Source organism: Sinocyclocheilus grahami, unplaced genomic scaffold (genome assembly GCF_001515645.1).
Source record: "Sinocyclocheilus grahami isolate Dianchi unplaced genomic scaffold, SAMN03320097.WGS_v1.1 scaffold770.1, whole genome shotgun sequence".
Classification (NCBI taxonomy): domain Eukaryota; kingdom Metazoa; phylum Chordata; class Actinopteri; order Cypriniformes; family Cyprinidae; genus Sinocyclocheilus; species Sinocyclocheilus grahami.
This window is the reverse complement of record NW_015505949.1, coordinates 479,508-492,926: the sequence shown is the minus strand read 5'-3', so window position 1 is coordinate 492,926 and position 13,419 is coordinate 479,508. Positions and strand designations below refer to the sequence as shown.

At 36.9% G+C, this 13,419-nt stretch overlaps 1 pseudogene; it reads left to right on the top strand.

The window, feature by feature from the left end:
- Window positions 1–3,691: 3,691 nt before the first annotated feature.
- LOC107561388 (amine oxidase [flavin-containing]-like) overlaps window positions 3,692–13,419 on the top strand; it is a 29,385-nt pseudogene continuing 19,657 nt past the window's right edge.

Sequence of the window (13,419 nt, the reverse complement as noted above, 5' to 3'; positions counted from 1 at the left end):
ACATTTCGGGGGGAAGGGTCCATAGGTCCTCATATGGCTTGTTAACTGAGGGGTGTTACAGAGTATTTGTTAAATCTAGCTAACAAAATATATATTGTGTGTTTGATTGGTCCAGACGCTACAATGCTGAAAAGAATAATTTACTGCCATCTGGACACAAATCACTATTCTCTCGATGAAATCATCCATGTTTTCTCTGCATTAGCGCTGTTTTGAATTTATTACTTATTACTAATGCATTCCGTTACTGGATCCTTGAACTTTCCAGAAGTTTACCGGTTTCAAATGACCTCCTGGGTAGTGTGCTTTATAGTGTTATTTCTAATCACCCAGACACTGACGCTTTGACTCAGTACCAGTGTTGTGCCCAATTCTTACTCCCTGCCAGATTATTACCCCCTAGTATTGTTAGGTTTAGGATTAGGTGTGGGGGAGAGGTTAGGATTAGGGGTGAGGTTAGGATTAGGCAATCAGGTAGCGGCTTCAACGAGGGGGGTAATAATTTGGCATTGAGGTCGAAATTGGGTATAACGCAACACTCCATGCAACATGTCAGAAGTGCTGGTACTGCGTAGTGTCTGGACAGCACCGGCATCACCATCGCACCGGACATCAGGTGTCGGCACGACTGCCACCATTAACCACCGGTTGTAACATTATGCAATAGTGTCTGTGTTACTGCCACATTCATTATTTGGCCACCAGCACACTGTGATTTTGTCAGCTGCACTCTGCTTCAGTCCAAAGTTTCTGAGGCAATGGCATTCAGCACCACCTTATAGTGCGGGGGATCCCGCCTCTATTTTGCGTGCTTGAACGTCATTGGCGAGCGAATTCTCACCCACAAGATTTCCTAAGGCTTCAGTAGATTCAAGGAAGGAGGGGACAACCCCTAAAATGACGGATAATGCAGTGTCTCATTCCCTCCTCTCAGGGAACCGAGGTTACGTTAGGTAACCGGAGACATTTCCTTGTCCATGGTCCAAAACGTTAAGACAGGCTCCATCATTCCAGCATAAGACAAGCGGTTTGAAATATGGATGGAGCGGGGCACGGGGCTCAACTGGACTAAACACCAAAATAGTTGTGTGACCCCAAACCAGGGTCAGAAATTATAACCTGGTGAATGTCAAATGAAGGTAACTTGTGTGCGTTATTTCAGAGCCTTGAGAAATACTTTCCGCAGCACATAACTTCTACATTTTATTATTATGTTCTAGATTCTTCAAATTATATGAATTGAAGCAATACTTAGCCTATATTTCCATTCCAAAGAAGGGGGGGGGGATTTGACAAAATAGATATAAATATTTGATTTTAAATGCATTTTCATTAAATATTTGATTTTGGACAATCACAATTTAGAGAAAATATATTTTAAGAAGGTTATTAAGCATCTGAACTACAAACCTGCCATTAAGCAGGTAAAACAAACAATTATAAATTAAAAATGTAATAGGAGATTACTGATAGTGTTTGTGACAACTAGCCCACACTTGCTTGTTTTTGAGGTGTGATAATTGGAAAATCCCAAAAGCTTGTTTAAGTCTCCAAGCAGTAAAAATGTGTTTTCAAGCGAGAAGTTTACTGCTGTAATCCACTACCCGAACCAAAAAATACCCAGAGCTACTCTCAGAGTCCACCGAGATCAATAAATGGCCATTGCCTGTAGCTGTGAAAGCCTTCACTTTAGATGAGGGCAAGGGTTTTCATCAACTTACACAAAGTCGATTTATGGCAGACGTCTGGCTGCCTTTAGATGTCCGAATGTGTGCAGAAACACGGTTACTGGCAATTTACTTGATTTTCATGTCCTGTAGCTCGCAGACCCATGTCATGGAGCTTATTCGAGATCTTGGTCTGGAGGTCTTTCCACAATACACCGAGGGCAAGAAGGTGCATCACATGGGTGGTCCGCATGCCAAAATCAAAACGTACACTTCTAGTATACCGTCATACTCTCCGCTGGCCCTGCTGGACTTCACCCAGGTTCTGTGGCGGGTATGAGAAACAGTACCATCTCATCTGACAAAGTTCCGGTCCACAATAAAATATATATATATTTTTTATTGAGTACTAGAATGTGACTAATAGCCATCATTTACCTTGTACGTTCAGCCTCAATATATCTTGTAGATTGCTCAGACCTTTACAGATGTATGAAAGCTTTTTAGCTGCTATTACTAAGAGTGGCAAATGGATTAATGGGTTTGTCCAATCTATTGAGGTCATTTTTGACATCATTCTAGCTTCAAACTCAAGCATAAGGTGAGAAATATGTTGTCTGACAATGCATCATCTGTAATATGGTTTGCTAAAAGTAACATGCAAAACAAACAGGGTTTGGCTAACATATGTTTCTGTTGATGGATGCGCATTCTGGCTTCCCAATACATTACAACAACAGCGATGAAAAAACAAAAACCTGGACAAACCATTCACTCTTGTTCAATGTGAATGCCGTATGCTGGAATATAAGCAGTCATTTATTTCGTCATCACGCAGGTGCTAATAGCGGTGAGACCTGAACAGCACACGTTGATATCTGTGTTTAAGCTAAAATCATTTAAGCCTTGCCAGTTTAAACATTTAAGAGCCAGTCTCAGCCAGAGGACGCGAACTCGCATGCGCAGTGAGAAGATTTGTGCGAGCGTTCATCCGACGTGCAAACCTGCGCCTCAGAATGCGCACAAATATTAATCTCTCTCTGAAGTATTGTGTTTAAATGGACAAATTCACATACAAATTATGTCAAAATGCCCGTCTTGGTAAGTATCCTATAGCAGACATAGCCGGCTGAACGTACTGTATCAGTGCATTCTCTTAAAGCAACAGCACTTTCTTAATATTAATCAAACAGCAACAACAAAGAAATCACTCACTGCTCCTGATTCAATAGCTTTTGTAACTTTAATAAAGATTAATCTTTCATTTATACAGTCAAATATGCAATGCTGTTTTACATTTCATTACTTTATTCAATTTCTGTACCTTAAAACCTACTTTAAAAAAAACACAGTTTATTTTATTTGTATCTTTACTCTATTGTATTTATTTGTGCTGTTGCTTGTAGTTAGATAGATTATTCTTATTTTCTTTATTTTTATTTGACAGTATAGTTTTTGCTAGCACATACTGAACCATACCGAAACCGTGACTCTAAAACCGTGATACAAACCGAATCGTGAGTAAGTTGAACCGTTCCACCCCTAGTAGGGATGCACCAAAATTTCAGCCGCCAAAAATTATTGGACGAAAATATGAGCTGAAAATATGTGCCGCACCGCACCACCCAGCAATGTTCAGCACGCAGGTTTCACTCTCCCTCTAGCCGTCGTTCACTTCACTCAATATTCCGTTCTATGAATGTGTGTTCCGCTCATGTTCACCAGAAAACCAAAGTCCACTCAAATAATGTGTGGACAGGAAATGTCTATGTAGTGTGCTTGTCCTGTTTGCAGTAGTGCTAAATGTGCTGTAACATGGCAATGCTGGTAAAATGGCGCTACCGTCCTGTTCACTAATCTGCTCCATGCTATGCTCTGCTCATTACTATAATGACTATAATGACTATAATTTGGACAATTAGTCCCAAAAAAATTGTTGGAAAAAAAAAGAAGTTACATCTGATTAAGTTGCATAGAACTGAATAAAAATAATATACTGATATTTAATATTATTATATTTTCTGATGCTTCACACCTTCATGGAAAACCATATCTGGACCACACGTGAGCATTGTGCATTTCTTGTGTTTTCAATTCCCTGCTTTATGCAAAGTAGCCCGTTGACATTTGTGGATACTTATCTATCTGTGTGTCCTACAGAGGTGAAAGAGGAGCTGGCTTTGTGTAGCCATATTGTATTCGGCTTGGAAGCCTCTCAGGTCTCCTTCATGTATTTTCTGATGTACTCCGCTGCAGCAGGGGGTACCCTACGACTCCTGGAGACCACACCTGGCTCTGGTCAGGAGTTCAGGGTCAAGGTATGGGAGAGAGTTAAGGTGGATAAACAATACAGAGATGTGACAGAAATCATTCTCACTATCTACAATTGCTGTTTGCACAGTTTCAAGGCTAAACATGGATTGAAAGCCAAGGTTTTTATAATACCAACTGGTTTAAAAGGAATAATTCATACAGAAATAAAAATTTTATCATTATTAATTCCCCCTTATGTATGCATGACTTGTTTTCTTCCATTGAATACAGCAGTAAAGTAGTAGTTCCTCCAATATAACAACAGTTTATAGTGACCAAGGGCATGTCAAGCTCCAAAAAGAATTAAAACCACCATAAACGTTTTATAAAAGAAGTTACAAATAGAAATTTCAACGTTGGCTTGTGTTTTTTTAATATGGAATACTTTGTATGGTTTTATGGGGCTTTTATTGAGCCGTGGTTATTATGGACTAATGTATGGATTTTTTTTTTTTTTTTTATAATATAACGTAAAGAAAATGAAAGTGTTTATCTCTCCTTTCAAATTAAAATGATTACCTAAGATTAAGGTAAATGTTTGTGTATTTAGCAGGAATTCGATTTTTTTTATAGGAGGTAGAAAAAAACTATTCTGAATTGTGAGCTACAAATTTGCAATTTCGTTTTTTTATTTTTTTATTCCATGGTGGAAATGGGCTTCTATATAAATGTGAGCACCCAGCATTTAAAAAAATAATAATATAAAGAAACACACATCATTAAATTATTATGATTATTTTAGTTTATTGTCCTTTGGGAAAATCTTTTTGCATTATACAATATTATACAAATAACAAAAAAAGATTATAAAAAAAAAATACAAAATAATAAAACTTGTAAAAATAACAAAAAGATAAATAAAAATACAAATAAATATTATACATATTGTAGAAATAACAAAAAGATGAATACAAATAAATAAAAATACAAATAAATAATAAAACAAATATTTATCATAATTGAAAAAACTCCCAAATGGCTGTCTAGTGTGGGCCAGCTTGGAACTTAGCATCAGATTTCAGCAGTTGATTTAGGGGAAAGGGTGAAAAGCAGCTCATTTAGAAGAGCTTTTATCTTCTGTTCTCTTTTACCTACTTTCTGTCTGCACTGACTGTCTTGTTTATCTCTCCACCCGATTAGATCTAACCACTGAGCACTGCATATTATTACAATGCATATTTGCCATTGCAGTTTCGCAGCATACAGGCAATGCGATTTTATAGTCTTATAAAACAAAACAACACAGATCTATCACTGTGGCATGATACTTTTTCGTACATCAGATATTTTGAAAGTAATTTCATAATCACTGTGGCAGAGAAGAAGCCCAGTGGGGCATCATGCCACAACACAGATATCTGTAAGGAGGTGTTGTGGTGTTTTTTTTGTGTGCTGAGAGCAGTAGCTGTGGGTGAGCTCAGTGTGATGGCCCTCTCTCTCCACAGGGGGGCACTCAGCAGCTGTCAGAGAAGCTAGTGGAGCAGATCTTTTTGCATTATATAATATTATCGGCAAAGAACGGGTTCGGCTGGGCGCCGCCGTAATGACCATATTATGTCAGGTAACGACTCCATCAGTGCGAGGTTGACACAGAGATAACGAGCATTTCTCCACCAGCGGTGCGAGAGATAAGTTCCTTTCCTTTAAACAAGATACTCTTCGGAAACCAAGACATGGGTCCCCTTGTGTGCTTCTCGTTTGCTTTGCACTGCCTCCTCCTTTCCATTTCTGTAGTGCTTGTCATGACTGAAATATTTAGATAAGCTAAATCAACTCCATTAGAAGGCTCTCATTTGAGGATTGGTGACACAAAATCTTTTGAAAGCCTCACGTCGGGCAATTAGCCTATAATGTTGCTCTCACACATAGTGAGGTCAAATCCATTAGCCATCTTAATGGTGTTATATCGACATGCCTGAGTAGAAAGTTTTACTCACCCTCACTGTTTATCCACATGAACTCATTGACTTCTATCATATATATATATATATATATATATATATATATATATATATATATAGATAGATAGATAGATAGATAGATATTGTGTGCAACAAGTTACACCACATCTCTCGATATGTTCTAAAAATAAGTCTTCACTATTCACTAAAGAGGTAATATCCTTTTGCACATTTTTTAAACATATAAATATATTTGTGTACTTGTACAATACAAACATCGGCTGTTATAAATGTCAAATGTCAATATGTGGGAAAATGTGTATTTAAAGGCATGGTGTGCAATTTCTTTTAGTAATATAATGTATACATAAAATTACAATTTCCTGTAAAAGGTCCTCTGAGAAATCATCTATAAACAGCAAAAATCTATAAAGAGCAAAAACACAGTTCCCATGTTTTTTCCCCCAAGCCAATCAGAACATTTGCAAACCAATTAAAATTGATTTTAATTAAATGGCTATCATCACTTAGAGCACCTTTAAGCAATACAATATTTTTCTCTTTTTTTTTTTATAAATTAATAAAATATTTTAATACTATTAAAATATTAATGTAATCATTTTGAAATTTTTGTTTACTTTTATATGTCACCTTTCTCCTGGTTTTAAAAGTCTTGTGTTATACATAGTGCATTCAACAACCTTTTAAACTTTAAATACTGAATTAATTTGATGTTGGTTTCTACATATATTATTTAATTATGAATATGCACTAGCAAAACTTGTTTGAGGGCTGTAAGTTTTCTGAAAGTGGGGGTAGGCGATTTCGGATAGGCTAGCAATAGCAAGCTGGCTTTGAAAGCATAAGATCCCACCCTCCCAGCGGATGACGCAGCACGTATGCGCAGCGCGCGCGCCTCTGAGGTATGCTAGTCTCGCGAGTTTGTTTATAGGAGCAAAGGAAGCAAAGTGTCCTTACTTTAGCAAAGGAAAACCAGTCTCCTCTTGGTTTATATCGAAATCCTCTGACATTTTTCTTTGCAAATCCTCTGTTTGTACTTCTAATTCGTGACCAGCGTTTTGTTTTGTTCTCTCTCCGCATACGTCACTAATCACGCAATGCCGACGTGCTACGTCATCCGCCGGAACTGCTTCAGTGTATGACAATCAGCGGAAGTGAGAGAAAAGTGTTTATTACGTTTGAAATATGGATATTTTTCTTACAAAAACACATTCGCTACAGGGGCCTTTATTCATCCCCCGGAGCCGTCTGCGGCACGTTTTCTTATGAATGTGCGAGCTTTATTTGATGACTTGTGGACTGTTCAACTGCAACACCCGCTGACTGCAATGATAGAGCTTGGAATAGCCAGGACAATTTTTAATATAACTCCGACTGGATTCGTCTGAAAGAAGAACGTCATATACACCTAGGATGCTTCGAGGGAAAGTAAAACACAAGCTAATTTTCATTTTTGGGTGAACTAACCCTTTAACTTAGTGATTGCTATCGGGATGTGAAGAGACTTTCAACCAGCATATCAAAAAAATTTTGTGAAGCAACTCACAAACCCTGCCTTTAATGTTTTCAAAAGAAGTCTCTTATGCTCATCAAGGCTGCATTTATTTGATCAAAATTACACTAAAAAGGCAATATTGTGAATATTATTATAATTTAAAATAACAGTTTTTTTATTTAAACATGTTAAAATATAGTTTATCTTCAGCATCCATTACTTCAGACTTCAGTGTCACATGATCCTTCAGAAATCATTTTAAATGCTGATTTGCTACTCAAGAAACATTATTGTCAATGTTGAAAACAGTTGTGCTGCTCAATATTTTTGTAGAAACCATGATACATAATTTTCAGGATTCTTTGATGAGTAGAAAGTTCAAAAGAACCATTTGTTTGATGGGTGAAGTAGGTTTGATAGACATAGAGGTGGCAGAACATTTAAAGCCTTAAAGGTTAGCAAGAGTACCTTAAAATTAATACGTGATGCAATAAGTAACCAATGAAGATCATGGAGAAGGGGAGTTATGTGAGCACTATGTCTAGTCAAGGTGAGCATTTTGTAAATACCGTAGTCTTTTAATATGTTTCTTTTTTTAACTTTGTCTTTAAATAAAAGTATTAATTTCTTAAAAAAAAATCTTACTGACCAAAATCTTTTGAATAGTAGTGTAGGTATTACTTTATAATAACTTTACTTAACATTAATGCATATTTTTACATTATATAAACAAATCCATTACTAAAAGCTCTTTGTTAGCTGCATGCATTATGAAGAACGATCTCTTGGTTTTTCAGTTCCCAGGCTAAATACTGAATGTATACGGGGCCCAGCAGGGTAAAGACGTGTATAATTGTCCCCTAGCCCAGGATAATGTTCATGAATGTCCCCTGTGATGAAATGCCCAGGCGTTTTGCCATAGATTTGCATTTGGTAGCTGGTCTCCATTACAAATAATTGTCTGTTAAAGGTAGCACTCATATTTCTTTCTGTGACACCTTTGGGAGTCCTACATACTGTAACAGCCAGTATTCATTTTTTATCTTAGTCCGGTCAGCAGTGCAATTTGTTTAAGAAAGCTTTATGACAGGAAGCCATATTAATGCCAACATGCCTCCCTGTTGACCAAGTGCTAGATTTGTGTGTGTGTGTGTATGGTTTGTATTCTCCATGTTTATGAATTTCTCCACAGGGATCAATAAAGTTCATGTAACAATTATCTTATTGTGTTGACTATGGTTTCCTTCACAGCAGGCCATTGTCAGTGTCCTTACCATTTCAGTTAGCCTCAACCTCACAATACCAGCCTTTATCGGGTTTCAGTTTTTAATCAATCCTAATATGTTTTTCTCTTACAGAATTCAGAGAACATAAAAGATATGACTTCTGCAGCCACAGTCACTTGTAAAGCTGTCATTGTTGCGTGTCCTTCTCACTTGGCAGGTTAGTGCACATACACACGAGTCTATGTGAATCACATGGTTCATACAAAACAATCTGTTGCACTGACCCCAAAACAGCCGTCAATTATGTGCCCCCTATAGTGCACTTCCTCCTGGAGTACCGCCATCCTGGCTGCAAGTTTGGCTGCCACATTTTGTTTAACAGATAGTGCGGTGCAGTCTGTTGCGCAGAGTCTGGCGAGGACACTTTTAATGTGACGGATCTAAGGACAGCTCTGAATTACGCAGAGTGCCTGAACTGCCTCCGTCCTTCTGGCTCTAAATCAGAATCCACGGATGGCAAGCTAACAGGTGACGAGAATTCTTAAAAATTGGAGACACTGTTAAGATTAGACAGCCGTCCAAAATGCATTCAGCAATTAAATAACGAAGGCAGGGTGCCTTGAAGTCAACCCTCTGGCTCATTTCCTCCTGTTAAAAACCTGAAAACTTTGAATAGTTTCACTGGATAGTTGAAGCATTACACAAGCTGTACTTTTTGAGTAAACGTACATTCACACACACACACACACACACACATGCATATGCATATTACATATAACATTGTTTGTCAATTCCTCAAACAACGCTACTATATAACTTCAGAAGACTAGGGATATAGCGGAACAATTCATATAGACCACTTTTACGGTACTTTTTTCATACTTTCATACTTATGAGCTTGACAATTGTATTCACCATCCACTTTAATTGAATGGAAAAGCTGCTTAAGGACTGTGTTTTATGAATAAAATAAAGTACTGGGAACTGCATGAGGGTGAGATCATGATAACAAAATTAAATTTTTTGGGTGAACTAAGAAGGCTTGTTTTCAGAAAATGTCTTAAATATAGTTTATTTAAAGGTGCCATAGAATGCATTGATACAATATTTTAAACTGTTCTCTGATATCTACATAGAAGGTATGTGGCTTAGGTAAGGGCAAAAAATCTCCAGAAACGGTTTTACATGTCCATTTACAACCCTAGGATGTGTCCCTTGAATGAAATGAGAAATTAGTCTGTTTTTACCTTATTTGGAAGGGTCATGAATAATAATGTTGAGCTCTGCTCTGATTGGCTGTTTCACAGTGCGGCTCATTTCAGTAGCTCACACAGCAGGAAGGAAACACAGGGAAAACATATATTTCAATACTGTCTCTCGCAGTTATATCGTTGGGCAATTATACTTTATATAAAATGCGGGCATCAGGGAGCCACTATTAATATGCAGGGATATGTGAATGCACAATCACTGACGGGGGAAGTCGTGGCCTAATGGTTAGAGAGTCGGACTCGTAACCCAAAAGTTGCGGGTTTGAGTCTCGTACCGGCAGGGATTGTAGGTGGGGGGAGTGAATGTACAGTGCTCTCTCCCACCTTCAATACCACGACTGAGGTGCCCTTGAGCAAGGCACCGAACCCCCAACTGCTACCCGAGTGCCGCAGCACAACAATGGCTGTTCACGGTGTGTGTGTGTGTTCACTGCTGTGTGTGTGCACTTTGGATGGGTTAAATGCAGAGCACTAATTCCAAGTATGGGTCACCATACTTGGCCACATGTCACTTCACTTTCACTTTCAGGATTTGCGATCGCACGTGCTCTGTGTAAACTACAGCGGCAGTACTTACCACACATTTTACAAGATCAGATGCTTGTCAGTGGTGCTCAGGATTTGTAAATCATTCGCCATCATCCTCAGTCATCTCTCCTTACTCTGTTTATGTGGTAAGTGAAATCGTATGTACTATAATGTAGCAGGCTACCACTAGCAAGCAGCTAACCATGTCCCTTTAGTGGCTGGCATTATTTTATTAGAACGCGCCTTATTTGTTTTCTGTGCCCTTCTGAATACAGACACCAACCCATCCCTGCACATCACATCCCCTGCACAGCCTGGAACATAACATGTAGTTCCATGATCTGCCATTTTCGCTATTATCCTCACTTGTTTCTTCACAATAACTGCAGAACTTCTGATGATTCACCATCCCTGCACATCACATCCCCTGCACAGCCTGGAACATAACATGTAGTTCCATGATCTGCCATTTTCGCTATTATCCTCACTTGTTTCTTCACAATAACTGCAGAACTTCTGATGATTCAGCTGACGGCTGGCATAGAACATGGGCGGGTATATGCAAATGTTGGGGGCGTAACTATTAGTGATCCCGACTGTAACATCACAGTCGGTCTTATGTTTTGATTTGCCTATTTTTCAGTGGTCTTTTACATTCTCGAAATTTACATAAATAGGAGAAGACAATGGTGTTTGAGGCTCACGGTATGTCATTTCCATGTACAGAACTGTTATTATTCAACTATGCCAAGGTAAATACAGTTTTCCATTCTATGGCACCTTTAAATTAGTGTAAGTGTTGTAATTTTTTGTAAATATTAATATTTATTATTAATAATAATAGCATTAAATTAATATTATTGGGCAAACTGTTCCAAGAAAACTTGTTTTCAGAAAATATCTTAAATGTAGTCGATTTAGTGCAAGTGTTATAATATTTTGTAAATATAAAATATGAATATTTATGATTATGAATAATAATATATTACATTAATATATATTATAGATTTGGGTGAACGATTCCTTTGTGGCTTGTTTTCAGAACATTTCTTGACTATTGTTGATTTAAATTAATGTAAGTGTAGTAATATTTTGTCAGTATTAATAATTTTCATTAAGAATAATAATATTAAATGAAGATATTATAGTTTTGGGTCAACTATTCATTGAAGTCTTGTTTTCAGAAAATGTCTTAAATATAGTTGATTTACATTAGTGTTACTATTGTAATATTTTGTACATTTTTATATTTATTATCACTAATAATATTGTATTCATATATTATAGGTTTCGGTTAACTATTTCTTTGGGTACTGTTTTCAGAAAATGTCTTAAATATAGTTTTTAATTCCAGTTTTTAACTGCTGTCTGTGATGTACAAACTAATCCACTTAGGGAACTGAACACCTACAAGTTTTGTAATGGCAACTGACTCACTCACTCGAGTGTTAGCGTGTCCCGCTGCGTGTCGTCTTGTCATCTGGGCTGATGGAGACCAATGTTTTAACCTCCCATCCATCTATCTTTTATAATGAGTGAAGTCACTTCCCCACCACCTCCATTTCAATGATTAATGAACTGCTTGACTTGATAGCTCTTTATCGTGCATGCCAGGTAATAGAAGACTTATGTTCATGGCAGCCCACAAGAGCTGCGTCTCACTGTATATTCTCAATATTGAGTTTCATATTATATTACATTTTTAAAGAAACAGTTCACCTAAAAATTTTAATCGTTACTTTATCGTAACTCATTTGTTGTTATTTTGTTTTCACAGAACGCAAACGTTTTTGCCATTCAAGCTTTAAACAAGTATCATAATAGTGGTCGTGCTCTATATTTCAAGTATACTTTTTATGTATTTAATTTTTCTTTTAGAGCCCCTGGTCACCATGAATCATTACCATATGTAATGATTTTTTGTTTTGTGACCAAATAATTTTTTTTTATTGCATTTCAAACATTGATTTTAAGATTTTACAATGATTTTAAGTCTAATGATCAGTTTCACAGATAAAAAAATAACAGCATACAGGTTTGAAATGACATGAGGGTGAATAAACAATGTCCGAACATTAAAGTGCCACTATTATGCCATTTTTAAGGTTCCTAATATTGTTTTGGGAGTCTACTACAATAGGTTTACATGCATGCAAAGTCAAAAAAATGCTTTTGTTTTCGCCAAGTTATGCATTTAATATCACCTCATTTTCCAATGATTCTCAAATGATTAGTTCAAAGCTGTTCTAAGATTCACAGAACGCAAACGTTTTTGCCATTCAAGCTTTAAACAAGTATCATAATAGTGGTCGTGCTCTATATTTCAAGTATACTTTTTATGTATTTAATTTTTCTTTTAGAGCCCCTGGTCACCATGAATCATTACCATATGTAATGATTTTTTGTTTTGTGACCAAATAATTTTTTTTATTGCATTTCAAACATTGATTTTAAGATTTTACAATGATTTTAAGTCTAATGATCAGTTTCACAGATAAAAAAATAACAGCATACAGGTTTGAAATGACATGAGGGTGAATAAACAATGTCCGAACATTAAAGTGCCACTATTATGCCATTTTTAAGGTTCCTAATATTGTTTTGGGAGTCTACTACAATAGGTTTACATGCATGCAAAGTCAAAAAAATGCTTTTGTTTTCGCCAAATATGCATTTAATATCATCTCATTTTCCAATGATTCTCAAATGATTAGTTCAAAGCTGTTCTAAGATTCAGTCTCTCTAAACCCCTCCTTTCCATGAGCCTACTCTGGCAATGCGTGTAGAAAACGATACCCCCATTGCCATAGTTCCATATTTTGAACACTCGATAGACAATATAAACATCTATTATTTATCATTCTTACAGGTTGTGATTCAGTGGAGTCAGCTGGTCCAAATAAACTGGGTACTGAGCCAACTTTTAAAGAGCAAGCGTTTTGTGAAACCAATGTTGAACTCTTAGAGATTCGAGAGGCAGTCGTCAATAAAATGACG